The following is a 26,054-nucleotide window of genomic DNA, read 5'->3' as shown; positions in this document are numbered from 1 at the left end:
CCTATAACAATTCTTTGTGGGATCAATTCGTCTTTATCATTAGGAACAACAGTAATACCTCCCTTCTTAGGGACACAATGGACAGGACTTTCCCACTGACTATTAGCAACGGGATAAATTATACCTAGCTCCAGAAGCTTTAGTATTTCATTTCTTACCACTTCTTTCATCTTGGGATTTAGCCGTCGTTCGTGATCAACAACCGGTTTAGCGTCTTTCTCCAATTTTATTTTGTGCTGGCATAGAGTGGCACTAATGCCCTTAAGATCATCAAGAGTATATCCAATAGCAGCACGGTGCTTCTTCAGAGTTTTCAATAATTTCTCTTCTTCCTGCTCTAAAAGGTTAGCACTAATAATAACAGGATATATCCTCTTTTCATCAAGATAAGCATATTTAAGAGTATCAGGTAATGGCTTAAGCTCAAACGTGGGATCACCCTTGGGTGGAGGAGGATCCCCTAAAATTTCAACTGGCAAGTTGTGCTTCAAAATAGATCCCTGTATAAAGAATACTTCATTGATTTCCCTTCTTTCATTCCTAAACATATCATTTTCATGGTCTAGCAAATATTTTTCTAAGGGATCATTAGGAGGCATGACAATAGAAGCAAGACCAATAATTTCATCTTTACTAGGAAATTATTTATCATGGGGTTGTCTACGAAATTTAGCAAAATTAAAATCATGAGACATATCCCCTAAACCAACAGTAACAATGTCCTTTTTGCAGTCTATCTTAGCATTAACAGTATTCAAGAAGGGTCTACCAAATATAATGGGATAAAAGTCATCTTGTGGGGAACCAAGAACAAGAAAATCAGTAGGATATTTAACTTTCCCACACAAGACTTCAACATCTCTAACAATCCCAATTGGTGAAATAGTATCTCTATTGGCAAGCTTAATTGTAACATCAATATCTTCTATCTCAGTAGGTGCAATATCATGCATAATTTCTTGGTATAAGGAATGAGGTATTGCACTCGCACGAGCACCCATATCACATAAGACGTGATAGCAATGATCTCCTATTTTAACAGAAACAACAGGCATGCCTGCAACAGGTCTATGTTTATTTTTAGTATCGGGTCTAGCAATTCTAGCAGCTTCATCACAGAAGTAAATAACATGCCCATCAATATTATCAACCAAGAGATCTTTAACCATAGCAATACTAGTTTCAACTTTAATTTGCTCAGGGGGTGTAGGTGTTCTAGCATTACTCTTACGAACCAATGTTGAAGCTTCAGCATGATCCTTTATTCTAATAGGAAAAGGTGGTTTCTCAATATAAGTGGTAGGAACAATAGGATCAACATTATAAGTGATAGTCTTTTCTTCAACTTTAATATGTTCAACTACTTTTACTTCAATGGGAGGATGGTATTTAAACCACTTCTCCTTAGGGAGATCAACATGAGTAGCAAATGATTCACAGAAAGAAGCTACTATCTCAGAGTCTAGTCCATATTTAGTGCTAAATTCATGAAAAGCATCGGTATCCATAAAAGATTTAACACAATCAAACTTAGGTGTTATACCTGACTCCTTACCTTCATCGATTTCCCAATCTTCAGAGTTGCATTTAATTCTTTCCAATAAATCCCATTTGAATTCAATAGTCTTCATCATAAAAGGACCAGTACAAGAAGTATCGAGCATGGAGCGATTATTGAGAGAAAGCCGAGCATAAAAAATTTGAATAATAATTTCTCTTGAGAGCTCATGATTGGGGCATGAATATAACATTGAATTAAGCCTCACCCCAGCTTGAGCGATACTTTCTCCTCCGCGAGGCCAAAAAATTTATATATAATTACGATCACGATGAACCAGATGCATAGGATAAAACTTCTGATGAAATTCCAATTTCAATCGGTTGTAGTTCCATGATCCAATATCATCACATAGCCTAAACCATGTCAATGCCTTTCCCTTCAAAGATAAAGGGAAGACCTTCTTCTTGATAACATCCTCGGGCATACCTGCAAGCTTAACTAATCCACAAACTTCATCCACATAGATTAGGTGCATATCGGGATGTAATGTTCCATCTCCTGTAAAAGGATTAGCTAGCAGTTTCTCTATCATACCCGAAGGAATTTCAAAGTAAACATTTTTAGTAGGTTCAGTAGGTTGAGGATCAACTCTTTGCTCTACTGGTTGGGGTGAAGATACCCCGAACAAGCCCCTCAAAGGATTATTTTCCATAGTAACAAGTGACAGTAAATTTCAGCACACTATATAAATTTTTCCTTACCAAATTCCACCTACCAAAGGCGCTTCACTCCCCAGCAACGGCGCCAGAAAAGAGTCTTGATGACCCACAAGTATAGCGGATCTATCGTAGTCCTTTTGATAAGTAAGAGTGTCGAACCCAACGAGGAGCAGAAGGAAATGACAAGCAGTTTTCAGTAAGGTATTCTCCGCAAGCACTGAAATTATCGGTAACAGATAGTTTTATGATAAGGTAATTCGTAACGGGTAACAAGTAACAAAAGTAAACAAGGTGCAGCAAGGTGGCCCGATCCTTTTCGTAGCAAAGGACAAGCCTGGACAAACTCTTATATAAAGGAAAGCGCTCCCGAGGACACATGGGAATTATCGTCAAGCTAGTTTTCATCATGCTCATATGATTCACGATCATTACTTTGATAATTTGATATGTGGGTGGACCAGTGCTTGGGTACTGCCCTTCCTTGGACAAGCATCCCACTTATGATTAACCCCCCTCGCAAGCATCCGCAACTACGAAAGAAGAATTAAGGTAAACCTTACCATAGCATGAAACATATGGATCCAAATCAGCCCCTTACGAAGCAACGCATAAAGTAGGGTTTAAGCTTCTGTCACTCTAGCAACCCATCATCTACTTATTACTTCCCAATGCCTTCCCCTAGGCCCAAACAATGGTGAAGTGTCATGTAGTCAACGTTCACATAACACCACTAGAGGAAAGACAACATACATCTCATCAAAATATCGAAAGAATACCAAATTCACATGACTACTTATAACAAGACTTCTCCCATGTCCTCAGGAACAAACGTAACTACTCACAAATCATATTCATGTTCATAATCAGAGGGCTATTAATGTGCATAAAGGATCTGAACATATAATCTTCCACCGAATAAACCAACTAGCATCAACTACAAGGAGTAATCAACACTACTAGCAACACACAGGTACCAATCTGAGGTTTTGAGACAAAGATTGGATACAAGAGATGAACTAGGGTTTGAGAGGAGATGGTGCTGGTGAAGATGTTGATGGAGATTTACCCCCTCCCGATGAGAGGATCGATGGTGATGACGATGGTGACGATTTCCCCCTCCTGGAGGGATGTTTCCACGGCAGAATAGCTCCGCCGGAGCCCTAGACTGGTTCCGCCCAGGTTCCGCCTCGAGACGGTGGCGCTTCGTCCCGAAAGGTTCCTTCTTATTTTTTCCAGGGCAAAAGACACCTTATATTAGAAGATGGGCATCGGGGGGCTTCCAGGTGGCCCACGAGGCAGAGGGGCGCGCCCAGGGGGGTAGGGCGCGCCCTCCACCCTCGTGGACAGTGGGTGGCCACCCTCTGGTGCTTTCTTCGCCCAATATTTTTAATATATTCCAAAACTGACTTTCATGGAGTTTCAAGACTTTTGGAGTTGTGCAGAATAGGTCTCTCATATTTGCTCCTTTTCTAGCCCAGTATTCCAGCTGCCGGCATTCTCCCTCTTCATGTAAACCTTGTAAAATAAGAGAGAAAAGGCATAAGTGTTGTGACATAATGTGTAATAACAGCCAATAGTGCAATAAATATCGATATAAAAGCATGATGCAAAATGGACGTATCATACGGCGGTAGCATTATAAGATGATCTCTCACTAAATTTCAAGGTACAAGTGTTCTACCTGAATATGCACCGTTGCTATAGTTCGGCGTGCCGAGACACCACGTGATGATCGGGTGTGATAAGCTCTACGTTCACATACAACGGGTGCAACCCAGTTTTGCACACACAGAGTACTCGGATTAAACTTGACGAGCCTAGCATATGCAGATATGGCCTCGGAACACTGAGACCGAATGGTCGAGCATGAATCATATAGTAGATATGATCAACATAGTGATGTTCACTGTTGAAAGCTACTCCATCTCACGTGATGACCAGACATGGTTTAGTTGATATGGATCACGTGATCACTTAGATGACTAGAGGGATGTCTATCTAAGTGGGAGTTCTTAAGTAATATGATTAATCGAACTTTAATTTATCATGAACTTAGTACCTGATAGTATTTGCAAATTATGTTGTAGATCAATAGCTCGCGATGTAGTTCCCCGTTTATTTTTTGATATATTCCTAGAGAAAAATAAATTGAAAGATGTTAGTAGCAATGATGCGGACTAGCTCCGTGATCTGAGGATTATCCTCATTGCTGCACAGAAGTATTATGTCCTTGATGCACCGCTAGGTGGCAGACCTATTGCAGGAGCAGATACAGACGTTACGAACGTTTGGCAAGCTCAGTATGATGACTACTTGATAGTTTAGTGCACCATGCTTTACGGCTTAGAACCGGAACCTCAAAAACGTTTTGAACGACATGGAGCATATGAGATGTTCCAAGAGCTAAAATTGGTATTTCAGACTCATGCCCGAGTCAAGAGGTATGAGACCTCTGACAAGTATTTTGCCTACAAGATGGAGGAGAATAGCTCAACCAGTGAGCATGTGCTCAGAATGTCTAATTACTACAATCGCTTGAATCAAGTGGGAGTTAATCTTCTAGATAAGATAGTGATTGACAGAGCTCTCTAGTCACTATCACCAAGTTACTGGAACTCCGTGATGAACTATAATATGCAAGGGATAACGAAAACGATTCCCCAAGCTCTTCGCGATGCTGAAATTGGCGAAGGTAGAAATCAAGAAAAGCATCAAGTGTTGATAGTTGTCAAGACGACTAGTTTCAAGTAAAAGGGAAAGAAAGGGAACTTCAAGAAGAATGGCAAGCAAGATTCCACTCACATGAAGAAGCCCAAAGCTAGACCCAAGCCTGAAACTGAGTGCTTCAGCTGCAAAGGAAATGGTCAGTGGAAGCGGAACCGCCCCAAATACTTGGCGGATAAGAAGGATGGCAAAGTGAACAAAAGTATATATGATATACATGTTATTGGTGTGTACTTTTCTAGTGTTCATAGTTGTAGCGACCCGACCCGAATGGATCAAGTCTCTGTGCTTAAGTGTCATCCCTGGATCGGTATGCTGACACACACAGTACTCGAGGATTTATAACAGAGGTAAATCACATGCATAAAGTAACGTGTAAATACTATTACCTCAATCCAAAATAGCGGAAGTAACAAGGTTGTGGATTCCCATCAACACCAACGGCAAAGTTGAGTGTAGAAATCGTAACCCTAACGTATCACTTACTCGTCGTAAGATATCCTGCAACATGAAACGTTGCAGCCCGAAAGCGGGTCAGCACATGGAATGTACTGGCAAATTCACACCATAGAGAAATGATGAACAAAGGCTATCACTACATGCATATATGGCTGGTGGAAAAGCTCTATGGTTATAATGTTTTTGCAAAAAGCCAATTTTTCCCTACTGCAAAGGAATAAATTTTATTTAACTATCATGGTGGTTGTGAAACATTGAGAAGGTACCTCCAACTCAATCCCCAATTAAGTGTCATCATTAACCCAACAAAATTAATTAAAAGTAACATGGTGATGAGATTCAAATGATAATCCAGGTACTAGATACTCAAGTTGTCCATAACCGGGGACACGGCTAACCATGATTAGTTTGTACACTCTACAGAGGTTTGCGCACTTTTCCCCACAAGACTCGATCGCCTCCGCTTGATTCTCGCACTGCATGACGTTTGAGAAACGGATGACCGAGACACAGTCTTTCAGGAACAATCACTCTTTACTCCGGGTGGACCGGTACACCTACTTTCCCCTACATCTGCTAGCTCACCTCTTCAAGAGATCATGTAACCTACTCAACTATGCTAGAGCCCATAATAGCTTCTGGCTGCACACAGAAGTTTCTAGCATGAATAATCTTATGATCCCTTTGAGCCTGGGTGGCGGACCTTATACAAACAGACAACACTGGGTTCTCCAGGTGCCTCAATCCACCCAGATGTGAGTTTTAGTTGCCACCTTAAGTTGAACCATTAATAAACATCTCACATCTGTCATGAATATCTCTCAAACCCAATCCACGTCTACGAGCATAGCATGGCAATAATAATAGCAACGTAGAAGTAACTCCCAAGGGTTTGATAAGAAAACAGGTAATAGGTACTACCTCAACTACTTCCCAGCTCCCACAATTTAATCAGATCCTAATCATGCAATTGTTTGAGGAATAGATCTAATGCAATAAAACTGGGTATGGAAAGTATGATCAAAGTGTTACTTGCCTGCAATGTTGATGAAGATGATTCGCACTCAAAACTCTTGATAGATCTACTCGTCACACTCCGGTCAATCTATCGTAAGCAAGCAATAGTAACCACACATAAGCAATCACTCAAAAGATCGAGAAGAGCGAAGAGGATAGTTCAGAAAACATCAAAACAAAGCAAATAACTCTTGCGACATAAAACAATTTCTAACAGTACCAAAATTATGTAAATTTGGCCTTATCAGAAAGTTTAGGTCAAGAGCTTCGAATTGCAAAAAGAATCAACTCAAACGGAGTTATAAAACTCAAGTTATGATCAAAAGAAGATTCAAATACAAATATGTTTGAAATTAAATTTTAAAACTTTCAAAAACATGTTTAAGTTGTTTAACTGGATAGAGGGGATCGTAACGAAAAAGTGGGCGTTGGTTTCATCAAAAACGGAGGTACGGATAAAAAGATATGATCAAAAGAAATTTGACTATGAAACAAATTTCAAAATTTGAAAATTAAAAAAAATTGATGTGACAGGTTCACTGGATAGGTGAAAACAAGACGAAACTATAGACGCTGGTTTCATCTAATTTGGATGAACGAGTAAAAAGTTATGCTATTTGAAAAATCAGGGCCAAGCTGTTTTACAGAAAAAAAATAGCTACGGATAAAAGAATTCTAGATCTAACGTATAAATACAGAGAACAATAAATATACCTTTATAAGTTATAGAAAAGACGACTTCGGAGTGTGGAAACAACTTCCAAAAATCCCGCCGGAGAGGAGAAATATATATTTAGCTAGTCAAACCAAAATATTGATTTAACCCGCAATGGATAATTTTTGGAGGCTCTATGGCTCTATATTTATAGGTGAAAAAGAGGTTTAAGGGTTAAAGGCTAGGCAATGTGGGACTAAACGTAGACGAACAAATAAAATAAACGGGGAACGCATGGGCTAAAAGCACCACGGGCCGGCTGCGCGCGCATGCGTACACTGCAGTTTTTTTTTTTAAACAAAAATCGGCCAAAGTAAAAAAATAAAAAGGATGGCTGGGCCTGGCCCATTTAGGAGAGGGAAAAACAAATGATGCGCCCGCTGCCACTATGCTACGCGCGTGGGCGGTAAATAACTATGGGCCGCATGTACAGTTTTTTTAAATTGAAACAGAAGGAAAACCGGATAAAGAAAATAAATTAAAATTTTATATAGGCATATTATATATCAAAATTTTCAGAAAAAGATTTTCTACAACATGAACATTTTTGTAAAGTCAAATAAGGACCACAAGAATTCAAATAAATCAAACAGTGCTACTGCCTTAATAAAATCCAATAAAAATCATTTTAAAATACCAAAATGATTTCAAATTTATTTCCCTCCAATTTTCTGATGTAGGGAATCATGTTACCCTATTTTGTGTATATTTTTATTTTTGGAGAAAAATAATTTGAATAAAACTCAAATAACTCCAATATTGGAAAATAATTTCAATGGGACTTTGAATTTAATCCTTTGAAACTCCCAACTCCTATTTCATATATTTTGAAGAAGTCATTTTATCTTCTCTCGTGAAAATCATTGAGTTGCATAAAGTTTTGGAATTGGAAATATTTTCAAATGATATTCAAATATTTTCAACACCCCTTGTCATTTAAATAAATGAAGAAGTCATGTCATCTTCTCTCCAGGGTTTTGTGGTGAAAAGAATTTGAATTCATGGAGATCATAACAGCAAAATGAAAGTTTGGGAAAGTCCTTTTATTCCCTCTCATTTAACTTTCAAAAAATTTCGAATTCCACTCAATTTCACTCAATCAATCAAACAATCAATCCAATCTATCTGTTTATTATAACATTCCAAAATTTAGAATTTTGGGATGTTACAAACCTACCACCCTTAAAATGAATCTCGTCCTCGAGATTCGGAGACTCTAGAAAGAAATAGGTTAGGATTTGGGGTCTTCTCAAAATCCATCGATCATCACCGGGGTCTGGGGTGCTACCACCCTTAGAAGCATGGTTACGGTTCCATCAAAACTCATATACTCCATCCATCTTTGACAGTGTCAGTCTTCTCAGATCTTCAGTATAATTCCTTCTCTGGGCTCTTCCGGTGGTGGCATAACCTTTTCCTCAATTCCTGTGTCCATTCCATCTTGGTAAGGTTATTCCATGACTGGGTCTTCTTAGCTGACGGGTCTGGCGCCAAAACTAACCAACTATCGATATCTCATGGTGGTCAACGATTTATGGTTTCTCCAACAGGAAATGGGTCTGGGTTGATCCTCACCGTATAACCTACGGTTGGCAACAACTGCCGTGTACAAGGGAAACATTCTTATACCATTCTAAGGTTCAAACAAGGTTTTGATCGTCGTCTCTCTACTATAGGTAGGTCACTCAGATTTACCATACCATATAGCAAAGCGAACAATAAGAGTAAGTCGGTATGGTGATCAATCCATCCCGCACCCAAATCATTTCCTTGTACATGGTTTAGCGAATCTCGCATTCTAACACTCAGTCATCCTCACAAGCATTGCAGAATTTCTCTTGTCGATGAACCAAGTTCGGATAAATCCATGGATTCTGCAAGCCAAACAAACATCTATCGTTCCTTCACAACTCTCAGGTTTTGCGTTACTCCTATAAAATCGTCTGTCGATAAAATCGTAACTTCTTCCAGGGTCTTCCCTTCAACAAGAGTGTGCTTGCTTCTTGGCAGGTCCTGGGGCCTGTGGGTTATGGCCCATCTCATCACTTGTAGTTCCTTGAACTTATCATCGAGCACTGGTCATTACTCCAACATCCAACTTCCTAGTATTCTTAAATCCATCCAATTGTACTGTCTTCCTTCCTTCTATTGGCACCAAACTAGGACATGATTACTCAGACTCATCATGGAATTCCATTGATCCATATTTCCAACATCATACCTCCTTTATATCCAATAGTAATTCATCTCCTCATCCCCGGGGATATCCCACATACCGAGATAAATAAAAACTTATACTTATGAAGTCCATACTCCACTTCGTGGAACATCATTATCCTTTCCAGGGTCAAGCGTCCTTACAGGGGAATATTGGCCATCTCTGCATGGCACTTCTTCAACTGGGAAACATGAAACACATCATGAACTCCTGACAGTCCTTCAGGTGACTCCAACTTGTTGGCCACTTCTCCCATACGCTCCAAAACTCGGTATGGTCCTACAAATCTCGGGGTTAACTTTCCCTTAACTCCAAATAGTTTAACTCCTCGCAGAGGGAACACACGAAGACATGCTCCGTCTCCAATTTCATAGACTACTTCCTTTACATCCAATAATACTCCATACCCTCATATTCTTGGGGTATCCAACATATCGAGATAAAACTCATACTTATTTTGTTCGAAATCCACTTCGTGGAATATCATTACCTTTTTCCAAGGGTCAAGTTTCCTCACAGGGTACTACCACCTTTAAAATGCACAATCTTCCATAGACCATATTTCTCATATCCTCGAAAATGGTCAAAATCTTTCTTCATAGAGTAACAACTCATAGAATCCAAATCAATACCAATGATGCTAACTTTATTGATTCTCAAATTATTACAATCTCCTGCATTCCATTACATGCCTCAATTCGACACCTCACTAATAAAAGTAATGTCCACACTACTACTACTATAATTCTCGTTGCACTCAACTATTTGTCTCAAGTCTCCGTCTCCTTGGGGCATTCTCTAGCAAAGTGCCCTGCTTCATCACAACGGAAACATATTACTTCTGACATATCTCGGGGTTTCCTTGTGATTATATAGCCTCCTGGGGTCCTCATCTTCCCTTTTGGGCAATCATTGTGGTAGTGTCCTGAATTTTTGCACTTGAAACATGTGATATGACTCAGGTCTCTTTTTGTAGAAATTGGGTTGTTCCTGGGATCCAATCTACTTCTCTTCCTGGACTTTTCCGTTCCAATCAGGGCTTCTATTTCCTGTGGGTCATACTCTACTTCCTCTGTCGGGAATTCTACTAAATCCCCATTCAGACAATTTTGGGAGATGTGTCCTTCTTCTCCACATGAATATCAAGACTTGGTGCAGGGTTTAATTGGTTCTTCTTTGGGTGTGTCCTCCACCTCTTCCTTCATCACAGATTCCTCTAAAATTTCCATGAGGGCTCTTTTCATTGCTTCTTTCTTCCGCTGGTTGGTCCTTTGTACCATGGGGTAGATGTGACACTGAGAAGGGTAGTGGGTAGTCCCTTCACACAAGAAACAAGTGATCTGCCTAGTTGGGCATTCTTCAACTGGGTGACTTCCTTCACAATTTGGGCATTCATCCTTGTGTTCCTTATGGTTGTGTCCTATTTCTCCACAAGGCTTGTATGCACAAGGTTTCTTCATATCCTTTCCATAAGGCTTCAATTTCTGGGACACAGGACGAGATCTTTGTAGAGTCCACTTAAATTCTTTCCAAGTGGTTACTCCTTGCCATCCATTGGTGGTTTGGTACATCCTCCACCAAGTAGCAGCACCTCTTTCAAAACACTGAAGAGCATGCCGGGTCATATCCTTTCCGACTATAGGGTTATTCTTCATGTGATCCTCCATGTTCTGAATTCATCGGTCCGTCTCCATTTAACTCATCGGTCCAGAAAATACAAGCTCATCTCCATTCATCCTCTGTTGGGTCCATGGGTTTGGGGTGAGATAAGAGAGGTCGAGAGGGATGCACACAATGCAAACAATAGTTTTGAAAAGAAAGATTTTATTGTGGCTGTCAAAAAACAACAAACAAATGACAGCTCACAAACGTCGCATCTAACGTAGGTATAACAGGAGTTGGGTCTTCTAAAGGTCAAAAATCTTCAAAGTCGCCAAACTCTTCAAGTCTTGTTCATGCCTCCAATGGCTTCTTCCGATCATGCTTGTCCTTATAAAGTTCTTTTGCCAAATCATCTCTGTTGACGCGAAGTGTCTCATGACATCCTTTAATATTTCTGGAGTTGCGCTCCAACTTCTGGGTCTCAACATCCTTGACATGAACCCTAATCCTACTGTCCTTCAGTTCCTGACGAGTCTCCGTTATCTCAAGGTTTTGCTTTCCCTGCTTGGCTACTTTCAGTTTCTGGGTTCTGAGTTCTTCACGAAACACTTCTTTGTCAAATACAGCTTCCTGCAGGTCCATCCTAAACTTCTTGATGTAATACTCCGGATCCTGGTGATACACCGGTCTAAAGTTAAAACTTCATCTTGCTGATAGGTGCTCCATCAGCCTTCTACCATCCAATCCTTCCATGCATATGCATACTTAACTCAACACGGTGACAATATCATAAGCGGGCGATAACCTCATGGGTATCCGTGTTTCTGCTCTTGTCATTACCATGAGCTATCATTCGATAGTTGATATCTCCTGCCTTAGGGTTTCCTTGACAAAACTTTGAGTTTCTAACTCTCCATGTTTTGGTCTTTCTCCGATACACCTTGCTCTCGAGTATTGACATCTTCCATAGTCTGCCAAGTTCCATAAGGGTAACCTTCCTAGGTCATACACATCTGGCAATTCTTCAGAGCCTTCAAATTCTCCCAGTCTTTGGAATCCTCAACCGTTGTAGTTTCTATTATCATAATGCACGGTAAAGATCCTCTTTATTCCGAATGGTCTTAGTTGTCCGATATCTTGTACTTCTTGAAGTGGTCTCATCAGCTGAATCTTCGAGTGGTCCAAAAGGAAAAAGGGATATGGTCTCACTAAAGGGAATATTTGAATTAACTCAAAAGAGAAGAGAGGTACAAGATTCTTTTGAAAAGAAAAGTTTTAGAGAAAATCCTTCCTATGGGCTTGCCAGTTTCTAGGGTCACGTCCTACAGTCAACATGTGCTCTGATACCATCTTGTAGCGACCCGACCCGAATGGATCAAGTCTCTGTGCTTAAGTGTCATCCCTGGATCGGTATGCTGACACACACAGTACTCGAGGATTTATAACAGAGGTAAATCACATGCATAAAGTAACGTAAATACTATTAGCTCAATCCAAAATAGCGGAAGTAACAAGGTTGTGGATTCCCATCAACACCAACGGCAAAGTTGAGTGTAGAAATCGTAACCCTAACGTATCACTTACTCGTCGTAAGATATCCTGCAACATGAAACGTTGCAGCCCGAAAACGGGTCAGCACATGGAATGTACTGGCAAATTCACACCATAGAGAAATGATGAACAAAGGCTATCACTACATGCATATATGGCTGGTGGAAAAGCTCTATGGTTATAATGTTTTTGCAAAAAGCCAATTTTTCCCTACTGCAAAGGAATACATTTTATTTAACTATCATGGTGGTTGTGAAACATTGAGAAGGTACCTCCAACTCAATCCCCAATTAAGTGTCATCATTAACCCAACAAAATTAATTAAAAGTAACATGGTGATGAGATTCCAATGATAATCCAGGTACTAGATACTCAAGTTGTCCATAACCGGGGACACGGCTAACCATGATTAGTTTGTACACTCTACAGAGGTTTGCGCACTTTTCCCCACAAGACTCGATCGCCTCTGCTTGATTCTCGCACTACATGACGTTTAAAAAACGGATGACCGAGACACAGTCTTTCAGGAACAATCACTCTTTACTCCGGGTGGACCGGTACACCTACTTTCCCCTACATCTGCTAGCCCACCTCTTCAAGAGATCATGTAACCTACTCAACTATGCTAGAGCCCATAATAGCTTGTGGCTGCACACGGAAGTTTCTAGCATGAATAATCTTATGATCCCTTTGAGCCTGGGTGGCGGACCTTATACAAACAGACAACACTGGGTTCTCCAGGTGCCTCAATCCACCCAGACGTGAGTTTTAGTTGCCACCTTAAGTTGAACCATTAAGAAACATCTCACATCTGTCATGAATATCTCTCAAACCCAATCCACGTCTACGAGCATAGCATGGCAATAATAATAGCAACGTAGAAGTAACTCCCAAGGGTTTGATAAGAAAACAGGTAATAGGTACTACCTCAACTAATTCCCAGCTCCCACAATTTAATCAGATCCTAATCATGCAATTGTTTGAGGAATAGATCTAATGCAATAAAACTGGGTATGGAAAGTATGATCAAAGTGTTACTTGCCTGCAATGTTGATGAAGATGATTCGCACTCAAAACTCTTGATAGATCTACTCGTCACACTCCGGTCAATCTATCGTAAGCAAGCAATAGTAACCACACATAAGCAATCACTCAAAAGATCGAGAAGAGCGAAGAGATAGTTCGGAAAACATCAAAACAAAGCAAATAACTCTTGCGACATAAAACAATTTCTAACAGTACCAAAATTATGTAAATTTGGCCTTATCAGAAAGTTTAGGTCAAGAGCTTCGAATTGCAAAAAGAATCAACTCAAACGGAGTTATAAAACTCAAGTTATGATCAAAAGAAGATTCAAATACAAATCTATTTGAAATCAAATTTTAAAACTTTCAAAAACATATTTAAGTTGTTTAACTGGATAGAGGGGATCGTAACGAAAAAGTGGGCGTTGGTTTCATCAAAAACGGAGGTACGGATAAAAAGATATGATCAAAATAAATTTGACTATGAAACAAATTTCGAAATTTGAAAATTAAAAAAAATTGATGTGACAGGTTCACTGGATAGGTGAAAACAAGACGAAACTATAGACGCTGGTTTCATCTAATTTGGATGGACGAGTAAAAAGTTATGGCTATTTGAAAAATCAAGGCCAATCTGTTTTACAGAAGAAAAAAAAAATAGCTACGGATAAAAGAATTCTAGATATAACGTATAAATACAGAGAACGAATAAATATACCTTTATAAGGTATAGAAAAAGACGACTTCGGAGTGTGGAAACAACTTCCAAAAGTCCCGCCGGAGAGGAGAAATATATATTTAGCTAGTCAAACCAAAATATTGATTTAACCCGCAATGGATAATTTTTGGAGGCTCTATGGCTCTATATTTATAGGTGGAAAAGAGGTTTAAGGGTTAAAGGATAGGCAATGTGGGACTAAACGTAGACGAACAAATAAAATAAACGGGGAACGCGCATGGGCTAAAAGCACCACGGGCCGGCTGCGCGCGCACGCGTACACTGCAGTTTTTTTTAACAAAAATCGGCCTAAATAAAAAAATAAGAAGGATGGCTGGGCCTGGCCCATTTAGGAGAGGGAAAAACAAATGAGGCGCCCGCTGCCACTATGCTACGCGTGTGGGCGGTAAATAACTATGGGCCGCATGTACATTTTTTTTAAAATTGAAACAGAAGGAAAACCAGATAAAGAAAATAAATTAAAATTTTATATAGGCATATTATATATCAAAATTTTCAGAAAAAGATCTTCTACAACATGAACATTTTTGTAAAGTCAAATAAAGACCACAAAAATTCAAATAAATCAAACAGTGCTACTGCCTTAATAAAATCCAATAAAAATCATTTTAAAATACCAAAATGATTTCAAATTTATTTCCCTCCAATTTTCTGATGTAGGGAATCATGGTACCCTATTTTCTGTATATTTTTATTTTTGGAGAAAAATAATTTGAATAAAACTCAAATAACTCCAATATTGGAAAATAATTTCAATGGGACTTTGAATTTAATCCTTTGAAACTCCCAACTCCTATTTCATATATTTTGAAGAAGTCATTTTATCTTCTCTCGTGAAAATCATTGAGTTGCATAAAGTTTCGGAATTGGAAATATTTTCAAATGATATTCAAATATTTTCAACACCCCTTGTCATTTAAATAAATGAAGAAGTCATGTCATCTTCTCTCCAGGGTTTTGTGGTGAAAAGAATTTGAATTCATGGAGATCATAACAGCAAAATGAAAGTTTGGGAAAGTCCTTTTATTCCCTCTCATTTAACTTTCAAAAAGTTTCGAATTCCACTCAATTTCACTCAATCAATCAAACAATCTATCCAATCTATCTGTTTATTATAACATTCCAAAATTTAGAATTTTGGGATGTTACAATAGTAGCCCCTGGGTATTTGATACTGGTTCAGTTGCTATGATTAGTAACTTGAAACAGGAGTTACAAAATGAACGGAGACTAGTTGAGGGCGAGGTGACGATATGTGTTGGAAGTGATTCCAAAAGGTTATAAGATCACCATCGCACACTCCCTTTACCTTCGGGATTAGTGTTGAACCTAAAATAAATGTTATTTGGTGTTTGCGTTGAGCATAATACGATTGGATCATGTTTATTGCAATACAGTTATTCATTTAAGTCAAAGAATAATTGTTATTCTGTTTACATGAATAAAACCTTCTGTGGTCATACACCCAAGGTAAATGGTTTATTGAATCTCGATCGTAGTGATACACATATTCATAATATTGAAGCCAAAAGATGCAAGGTTAATAATGATATTGCAACTTATTTGTGGCACTGCCGTTTAGGTCATATTGGTGTAAAGCGCATGAAGAAACTTCAAGCTGATGGGCTTTTGGAATCACTTGATTATGAATCACTTGATGCTTGCGAACCATGCCTCATGGGCAAGATGACTAAGACTCCGTTCTCCGGAACAATGGAGTGAGCAACAGACTTGTTGGAAGTAATACATATTGATGGATGCGGTTCGATGAGTGTTGAGGCTCGCGGTAGGTATCGTTATTTTCTGACCTTCACAGATGATTTGAGAAGATATGGGTATATCTACTTGATGAAACATAAGTCTGAAACATTTGAAAAGTTCAAAGAATTTCAGAGTGAAGTGGAAAATCATCGTAACAAGAAAATAAAGTTTCTACGATCTGATCGCAGAGGCGAATATTTGAGTTCCGAGTTAGGCCTTTATTTAAAACAATGTGGAATAGTTTCGCAACTCACACCACCTGGAACACCACAGTATAATGGTGTGTCCGATCATCATGACCGCACTTTATTAGATATGGTGCGATCTATGATGTCTCTTACCGATTTACCACTATCGTTTTGGGGTTATGCATTAGAGACAGCTGCATTCACGTTAAATAGGGCACAATCTAAATCCGTTGAGATGACACCATATGAACTGTGGTTTGGCAAGAAACCTAAGCTGTCGTTTCTTAAAGTTTGGGGTTGCGATGCTTATGTGAAAAAGCTTCAGCCTGATAATCTCAAACCCAAATCGGAGAAGTGCGTCTTCATAGAATACCCAAAACAAACTGTTGGGTACACCTTCTATCACAGATCCGAAGGCAAAAATCTTTGTTGCCAAGAATGGATCCTTTCTAGAGAAGAAGTTTCTCTCAAAAGAAGTGAGTAGGAGGAAAGTAGAACTTGATGACGTAATTGTACCTTCTCCCAAGTTGGAAAGTAGTACATCACAGAAATTAGTTCCAGTGATTCCTACACCAATTAGTGAGGAATCTAATGATGATGATCATGAAACTTCAGATCAAGTTACTGCTGAACCTCGTAGGTCAACCAGAGTATGATCCGCACCAGAGTGGTACGGTAATATTATTCTGGAGGTCATGTTACTTGACCATGACGAACCTACAAACTATGAGGAAGCGATGATGAGCCCAAATTCCGCAAAATGTCTTGAGGCCATGAAATCTGAGATAGGATCCATGTATTAAGAACAAAGTGTGGACTTTGGTCGGTCCTAAACAAACAGTTTTTTACCCCTTTCCGCGACGGCATTTGGAACCGTCGCCAAGTGAGTGTGGGCGATAGGGGGGTCCTTCCCACACGACCCAAAAACCGTCGGGGATAGGGAGCCTTGATGCATATAGTTGTCCCTATATAAACGTTTCCGACATCTAAAATATCCCAAACGCTTCATCCTTGCTACTCGTTTGTGCTCGCATTGCCATCGCAGTTGGAGTTTTGTGGTTCTGCCTAAAACCAGGCAGATTCCAGTCATGGGAGTTTTCTAGGCAGATTCTAGGCACGGGAGTTTTACGATGCCTAGCACATCACAAACAGTTCATGATTATAAACCGTGTACGATGGGTAGACAATCACACACATTTAGTTTTCCCGCACCGTATGTGATAGTGTCTGACATCACACACGCTTTGCAAACGGCAACTGTGTGCATGCTTGCACACGTTTCCTCTGTGTGAACCGTCTCGGATTATGGTGTATATCGCAAACGTTTGTGTTTTACCAACCGTGTGTGTGCCGTAATGACCTGCACAACGTAATTTCGCCCTAATTTAATTGCTGCTATTTAAAATTGTACCTAATTTAAACTTGAAAGTAGGCTATAGCTTTATTCATATCCATCAGGTTCAAACAACCAATGCATTATTCGATTCACAGGTACATATGTTTAAGGATTACATAAGCACCGAATAAAGAATGATGTACCAGGGTTCTATACTTGTACTATTACATATGGTAAAGAAAGAGGCGACAGACATTCCAGTTGCTGAACAAGGTGAAGCGGAATGGCCCTATTGTGCTCTCCTGGATGCAGAAGGCATGCAGGACTCTAGTCCAACCCCTTGTGATGGCCAGCCGCCAATCATGTAGTTTGAGAGGTAATCTTGAGTAAACTGCTTCAGGATCCAGTGCAAAAGAAAAAAGATTCAGATATTGTCATCTAACACAACTCATTACGGGCAGTAAAAAGAAGGCTACAGGGTTCTTACTTACCATCCCGCAGTTCACTGTTGTCTTGCATAAAGTGTAAACAAATAGTTCGATTGACATCTTTTGACCCATTTTAATAACAATCTTTATTAGTTTCCTCACTTGGTGCTGGTTCATGAATATCTCATTGCCCCATACGCAGAAAGGGTCGAAGTGTGGATCTTTGGCAATGATATATGTACCTAAAAGGACCAAGTAATATAAGAAGCTAAACAACAATTGAAAAATGATGTAGTACAACACTCAATCCATCCCATTATATAAGATTTTATTACATCTATATCTAGACATCATCAGAACATTAAGGTAACACTCTTCCTTGTTGCTATGTAGCCTGGGATTGCATATTTAGTTATTCAGTACAATGCATGTTGCTGAACAACAATTGAAAAACGAAAAGGCATGTCAACTACAATATCCTTAACAGCAACCAAATATCTTAATTCATAGTGGTATTGTTGAAACTGTTATTGATGAAATTGAACTGCATGGCCAATAGTTGCACATATAGAGCATCACATTGTGAAGAACTGAAATAAACAAGTCATCAGGACATCTCTAGGTGATCCTTAAAAAGTTAAAGGACTAAAACCCTTAGTGGATATATATATATACTCCAGCACTTTTTGGCCTTTTCTAGTCGATCCCCTAAACTTAAGGTTGTAAACTTCAATTTGATCAAGTTCAAAGCAGGTTCAACCGAAAGTAGCATGCATTCAAACATAAACATAGATAGTTTGCATAACCGAACATAAAACATAAATTAAACTAAGCTAAACTACTTTCGGTCGAAGTAGAGGTCGAGCCAATCCTTCCTCGTCATGTAAGGTGTGCCGCGAGCCGGGTCCGGGCCAGTACCGTCGTCGGGGTCATTGGGGGAGGCACTCCTCCACTCGTCGACGTCAATCTCCTCATCCTCGGGGCCCACCTCGACACCCTCGACGCCGGCGTCGCCGCCGCCGCCTTCGACCTCGTCATCAAAGGAGAGCGCGATAACCTCGCCGCCCTCCGCGCCGCCGTCCTCGCCGCCTTTGACCTCATCATCGGAGGAGAGCGCGATAACCTCGCCGCCCTCTGGTCCGGAAAAGATCGCCCGCTCCGCCTCCACGAGCTCCGGGTGTTGCGGCGGAGCTCTTGCATGTAAGCCTCGTCGGCGGCCTCGGCCTCCAGGCGCTCCCACGCCTCGCGGTCCTCCCGCGGCATAGCCGAGCTCACCACCCCTGGCTCCGGCGGAACGAGGTGGATCGGACGTGTGCCGAAGGGGAAATTGAGCCTAGCTGCCACGTCGTGGTAGCGGACCTGCCAGCGATCGTACTCCATGGCCGCGAGCTTGGCCGTGTGGAAGCTACCGAGCCACCGGCGGGTGTGGCTCTCTCGATCTGTAATCTCGGCAACCCAGATCCCCCACCGCCGCTGTCGGACCCCGAGGTAGGACTTCGCCGGCTGCCGGGTCCAAGGGAGGACGGGGAAGTCCTCGAACCGGCGTAGGGGTGCGGCGGCGGGCAGATCGGGGGACCGGCGACGGCGGATCGGGCCCGCAGAGGACGACGGGGACACCTCAGCGGCCACCTCGCCGGCGTTGGGCAAAAAGGCCGTGATAAACCTCTTTTTGGTCATTGGCTCCTCGAGCTCCTCGGCACACGGGCAGAGGTTGAGGATGGAGGCGCCGGCGATGGCGGCGGCCTAGCAATGGTTTCGAGGGTTCTGTGTGTCTGTGTGAGCGGAGGTTTTGGGGTGTGTGTGGAGGGGGGCAAGGTTGTGTTTGAGGAAATACTACGGCAACTGAAAATTTTACTAGGCGGGAGTAACAAGGCGGGGCTACTGAAAATTTGGATCAAGGGTGAGCAGATATTTTTGAGATTGCGAGGGATGCAGAGGCGGGAGCAAAATGCCGGGGCTACTGAAAATTTTAATCAAGGGACTGAAGCAGAGCGGGAATAACAGACATCACACACAGTCCGCACACACTAATCGTGTTCTATCAAACATTAAAACCTTCCAGGCGGTAGATATTTTCGAGATTGTGAGGGATGAAGAGGCGGGAGTTTTGGGGGATTGAGCTAGTGTGCTTGACACGCCGACTGTGGACTGTAGCCGACGCACCTTCTCGCGTAAGCCATAGGCGTACTATACACTGACGGTGGTCCAAGATATTTTGTACTACATCTCACACGGTTGGTGACAATAAACAGTGTGGGATCTACTTGATTTGAATTACAAAATGGGGTCACAGCGGCAATGGACGCTGTTTGAATTGCTAGACCTTTTATCTATAGTGAACATGCAACTATATGTGTGTCGTAAAAGAATTGGAATTATTCAGGGTTTGTTTGGACATTTTTTTTACAATAAACTGGTTTTCTAGCCATTTCACATGCACAATTCAAAATTAAACTACATGCACATGCTCCGGTGCATACAAATTGGTTGAAAAATCAAATCTGTGTCCCTTAGTGCATGCTTAGGTCCCATGCAAGAATTGGGAATGAATTTTTTGGGGTTTGTTTGGCCTTTTTTATACATTAAATGGGTTTTCTAGGCATTTTATGTGCATATTTCAAATTTGAACTACAAGCACATGCTCCAATGCACCAATGTTGGTTGAAAAATCACATGTGTGTCCTTGGGTGAATTTCTAGGTCCCATGCAAGAAATGGAAATGAATTTCAAACACCATGGCATTGTTGATTGCCGGCAAAACATTGAGATACATGGTTTTTAAATTCTAGTAAATCCAAAACTCGTCTGAAATTCATGAAACTTGGCATGCTATCATGGAGCGGCATCAACATGCCGTGGTGAAATTTTGGCCCATTTGGGGCAGGTTTGCGAATAAGCTTCCCACAAACCAGAGCTTCTCACAACAAGCATGATGGTTTCGATAGGAAACGTACCACCTTTGGGGACGGGACGATATCTGTTGCCTCTTATTGCTATCAAAAAATTTCTAGTGTCAGTATAGACCAACAGGAGTGTTGTGTTTAATCTTGAAATTTTTCGGGGTTTGTTTGGCCTTTTTTATACGTTAACTGGGTTTTGTAGGCATTTTATGTGCATAATTCAAATTTGAACTACAAGCACATGCTTCAGTGCACTAAAGTTGGTTGAAAAATCACATGTGTGTCCTAGGGTGAATTTCTAGGTCCCATGCTGCAAGAGATTGGAACGAAATTCAAACACCAGGGCACTGTTGATTGTCGGCAAAACGTTGAGATGCCTGGTTTTTAAATTCTAGTAAACCCAAAACTCGTCTGAAATTCATGAAACTTGGCATGCTATCATGGAGCGGCATCAACATGCCGTGGTGAAATTTTGGCCCATTTGGGGCAGGTTTGCGTATAAGCTTCTCACAAACTAGAGCTTCTCACAACAAGCATGATGGTTTCGATAGGAAACGTACCACCTTTGGGGACGGGACGATATCTGTTGCCTCTTATTGCTATCAAAAAATTTCTAGTGTCAGTATAGACCAACAGGAGTGTTGTGTTTAATCTTGAAATTTTTCGGGGTATGTTTGGCCTTTTTTATACGTTAACTGGGTTTTGTAGGCATTTTATGTGCATAATTCAAATTTGAACTACAAGCACATGCTTCAGTGCACTAAAGTTGGTTGAAAAATCACATGTGTGTCCTAGGGTGAATTTCTAGGTCCCATGCTGCAAGAGATTGGAACGAAATTCAAACACCAGGGCACTGTTGATTGTCGGCAAAACGTTGAGATGCCTGGTTTTTAAATTCTAGTAAATCCAAAACTCGTCTGAAATTCATGAAACTTGGCATGCTATCATGGAGCGGCATCAACATGCCGTGGTAAATTTTTTGTCCCATTTGGGGCAGGTTCGAGTATATGCTTCTCACAAACCAGAGCTTCTCACAACAAGCATGATCGTTTGGATAGGGAACGTCCCACCTTTGGGGACGAAACGATATCCATTGCCTCTTATTGCATTCAAAAAAATTCTCGTGTCAACATAGAACAACAGGAGTGTTGTGTCAATTTTTGGGATTTTTTGGGGTTCGTTTGGACATTTTTATGCATTAACTGAGTTTTCAATGCATTTATGTGCATAATTCAAATTTGAACTACATGCACATGCTCCAGTGCATATAAATTGGTTGAAAATCAAATATGTGTCCTTTGGTGCATGCTTAGGTCCCATGCAAGAAATGGGAATGAATTTCAAACACCAGGCACCGTTGATTGCCGGCAAAACATTGAGATGCCTGGTTTTTAAATTCTAGTAAATCCAAAACTCGTCTGAAATTCATGAAACTTGGCATGCTATCATGGAGCGGCATAAACATGCCGTGGTAAAAAATTGTCCCATTTGGGGCAGGTTTGAGTATATGGTTCTCACAAACCAGAGCTTCTCAGAACAAGCCTGATGGTTTCGGTAGGGAACGTACGTCCCACCTTTGGGGACGAAACGATATCCATTGCCTCTTATTGCTTTAAAAAAATTCTCGTGTCAACATAGAACAACAGGAGTGTTGTGTCAATTTTTGGGATTTTCGGGGTTCGTTTGGACATTTTTATGCATTAACTGAGTTTTCTAGGCATTTTATGTGCATAATTCAAAACTGAACTACGTGCACATGCTCTACTGCATATAAATTGGTTGAAAAATCACATGTGTGTCCTTCGGTGAATGCTTAGGTCCCATGCAAGAGACGGGGAATGAATCTCAAACACCACGGCACTGTTGATTGCCGGCAAAACGTTGAGATACCTGGTTTTTAAATTCTGGTAATTCCAAAACTCGTCTGAAATTCACGAAACTTGGCATGCTATCATGGAGCGGCATCAACATGCTGTGGTGAAAATTTTGTCCCATTTGGGACAGGTTTGGGTATAAGCTTCTCACAAACCAGAGCTTCTCACAACAAGCATGATGGTTTCGATAGGGAACGTACCACCTTTGGGGACGGGATGATATCCATTGCCTCTTATTGTTTTCAAAAAAATTCTAGTGTCAACATAGAACAACAGGAGTGTTGTGTTTAATCTTGGAATTTTTCGGGGTTCGTTTGGCCTTTTTTATACATTAACTTGGTTTTGTAGGCATTTTATGTGCATATTTCAAATTTGAACTACGAGCACATGCTCCAATGCACCAAAGTTGGTTGAAAAATCACATGTGTGTCCTAGGGTGAATTTCTAGGTCCCGTGCAAGAGATTGGAATGAAATTCAAACACCAGGGCACTGTTTATTGCCGGCAAAAGATTGAGATGCCTGGTTTTTAAATTCTAGTAAATCCAAATCTCGTCTGAAATTCATGAAACTTGGAATGCTATCATGGAGTGGCATCAACATGTCGTGGTAAAAAAATTGTCACATTTGGGGCAGGTTCGGGTATAAGCTTCTCACAAACCAGAGCTTCTCACAACAAGCATGATGGTTTCGATAGGGAACATCCCACCTTTGGGGATGAAACGATATCCATTGCCTCTTATGGCTTTCAAAAATTTTCTAGTGTCAACATAGAACAACAGGAGTGTTGTGTCAATTTTTGTGATTTTTCGGGGTTCGTTTGGACATTTTTATGAATTAACTGGATTTTCTAGGCATTTATGTGCATAATTCAAATTTGAACTACAAGCACATTCTCCAATGCACTAAAGTTGGTTGAAAAATCGAATCTGTGTCCTTGGGTGAATTTCTAGATCCCATGCAAGAGATGAGAATGAAATTCAAACACCAGGGCACTGTTGATTGCCGGCAAAACGTTGAGTTGCCTGTTTTTAAATTCTAGTAAATCCAAAACTCGTCTGAAATTCATGAAACTTGGCATGCTATCATGGAGCGGCAACAACATGCCGTGGTAAAAAAATTGTCCCATTTGGGGCAGGTTCGGGTATACGCTTCTCACAAAAGGCATGATGGTTTCAGTAGGGAATGTCCCAGCTTTGGGTATGAAACGATATCCATTGCCTCTTATTGCTTTCAAAATATTTCTCGTGTCAAGATAGAACAACAGGAATGTTGTGGCAAATTTTGGGATTTTTTGGGGTTTGTTTGGATATTTTTATGCATTAACTGAGTTTTCAATGCATTTATGTGCACAATTCAAATTTGAACTACATGCACATGCTCCAGTGTATATAAATTGGTTGAAAAATCAAACACCAGGGCACCGTTGGTTGCCAGCAAAACATTGAGATGCCTGGTTTTTAAATTCTAGGAAATCCAAAACTCCTCTGAAATTGATGAAACTTGGCATGCTATCATGGAATGGCACCCGACATGCTGTAGCATTTCTCGTGTCCATTTTGAGAGAAATCGCACTCGAATAATGACAGCCAACAAAGGCATTTTGAAAAAAATAGCTGCCACTTTAATATCTCGAACGTTTGTAGAATTTGAACCGTATGCGTTCTTTCACGTGACGCCACGTGTCTTGGTTTTAATGGCTGTAGGAGGTGCCGTGTGGACAGCTACTTGACCTTGACTGAACGAGAGGCGTGCGAGCGCAGTCCGTTGTGCAGGCTGATCGAGAGGCGTGCAAGCTGTCCTCCAATGCGCAGGCTCACCAGGAAGCGTGCGAGCTGTACACTGCGCAGGCTCACTGGGAAGCGAGCCCTTTGACTTCCATGGCCGCCCGCCTTCCTCTCCATTAATGGCGCCCGAGCCGCTGTTTAATACGGGCGGCCTTACTGTTCGTCTCCCATTACCCTCCCTCCCACAGACCTCCACCAACGCCATGGCGCAGAATGATCATCTGCCACTAGTCTTCAAGTTTGGTGAAGTCTACTTCAAGCCAGAGGAGATAGAAAATAAGGAGGAATGGGGCCTCATGGACATGGCCCAGAACGAGCTGGCCGTGGCGGTTGCTGTGCCCGCTACCGTCCTAGCTCCCATCACCGCGCCCGCGCCAGCGACCATCCCCATAGCATTGACGGGCTGGTCGCCGAGCACTATCGCAGAGCTGTAAGCCGCGGGCGTCAGCCAGGTCTCCGCGGACCCGCGTGAGCTCATGTACATGCCAGCACCAGCGCCCCTGCCCGTGCCCGTGCACGCCCCTCCACCCACCGTGGCGCTGGCCTCCGTGCGTTTGGCAGCACCTGCCGCGCCCGTGCTTGTGCCCGTGCGTGCTCCCCCCCTCAGCGGCATGGGACGCTGCCATCGACCGCTACCTCTCAGCGGCTCCAGTTGCCGTCCTCCCACGCCCCGCCCGTCGATCACGCGACGACATGATGTTTGATTTACAAGTGAAGAACATTTTGTGCTGCCTTGAAGACTTCAACAACGGCGTCCCGGAGGACGACAACGACAACGACGGCGCGGCAAGCCGCCTCCGCCGCCGCCGGAAATGGTTTTTTTGGGGTTGAATTCTATATCTCGAATTTCGATCATATGAATATAAATTCGCAGTGTGGTTGAATGAAAGATATGGTTTGACCGAACTTGCGTTTTTCTCTCTTAATGTACAGACTTATCAAACGATTTCTTTTGAAAAAAATGTCAATGGTTTTTAAATATAAATTACTCATCGCAAACATTTTAGTTAGAACACCCGGATGCAAACCGACAGCTTCCCCAGGAAGCCAAGGGAAAATGTGCCGAGCAGGATTTCCGCATCACTTCAATGCAAACGGTTGTTTTGCATGACCCGTGTGCAACCACGTACAAACAATTGGGTAAGATTTGCATATCTGTCATTTTGGGTATTTTGCCATTTGTCAAACTGGAAATATTGACATTTTTTTATCTAGTAACATTGCCATTTGTCAACCTTGTAACACTGTGATTTGTCAAAATATGCACCTAAAAATCACTAACACTATCTAATTTTTGCAACTAAAATCACTAGCACTGTTCATATGGACACCACTAGCAGGCGTGAGTTGATGGACACATATGCAAATGTACCATTGATTACATACAACAAGTCATCAGCCCACAACGACAATGAGGATACACGTTGGATTATAGATCATTTCCAACAAAACATTCTAGTAAAGTTTTTCTCACACAACAAATAACAAATCGATGAAATGAACTTCAGCTCA

The sequence above is a fragment of the Triticum aestivum genome, chromosome 4D, assembly GCF_018294505.1.
Source record: "Triticum aestivum cultivar Chinese Spring chromosome 4D, IWGSC CS RefSeq v2.1, whole genome shotgun sequence".
In the NCBI taxonomy this organism is placed as follows: Eukaryota; Viridiplantae; Streptophyta; class Magnoliopsida; order Poales; family Poaceae; genus Triticum; species Triticum aestivum.
This window is presented reverse-complemented; position numbering follows the sequence as displayed.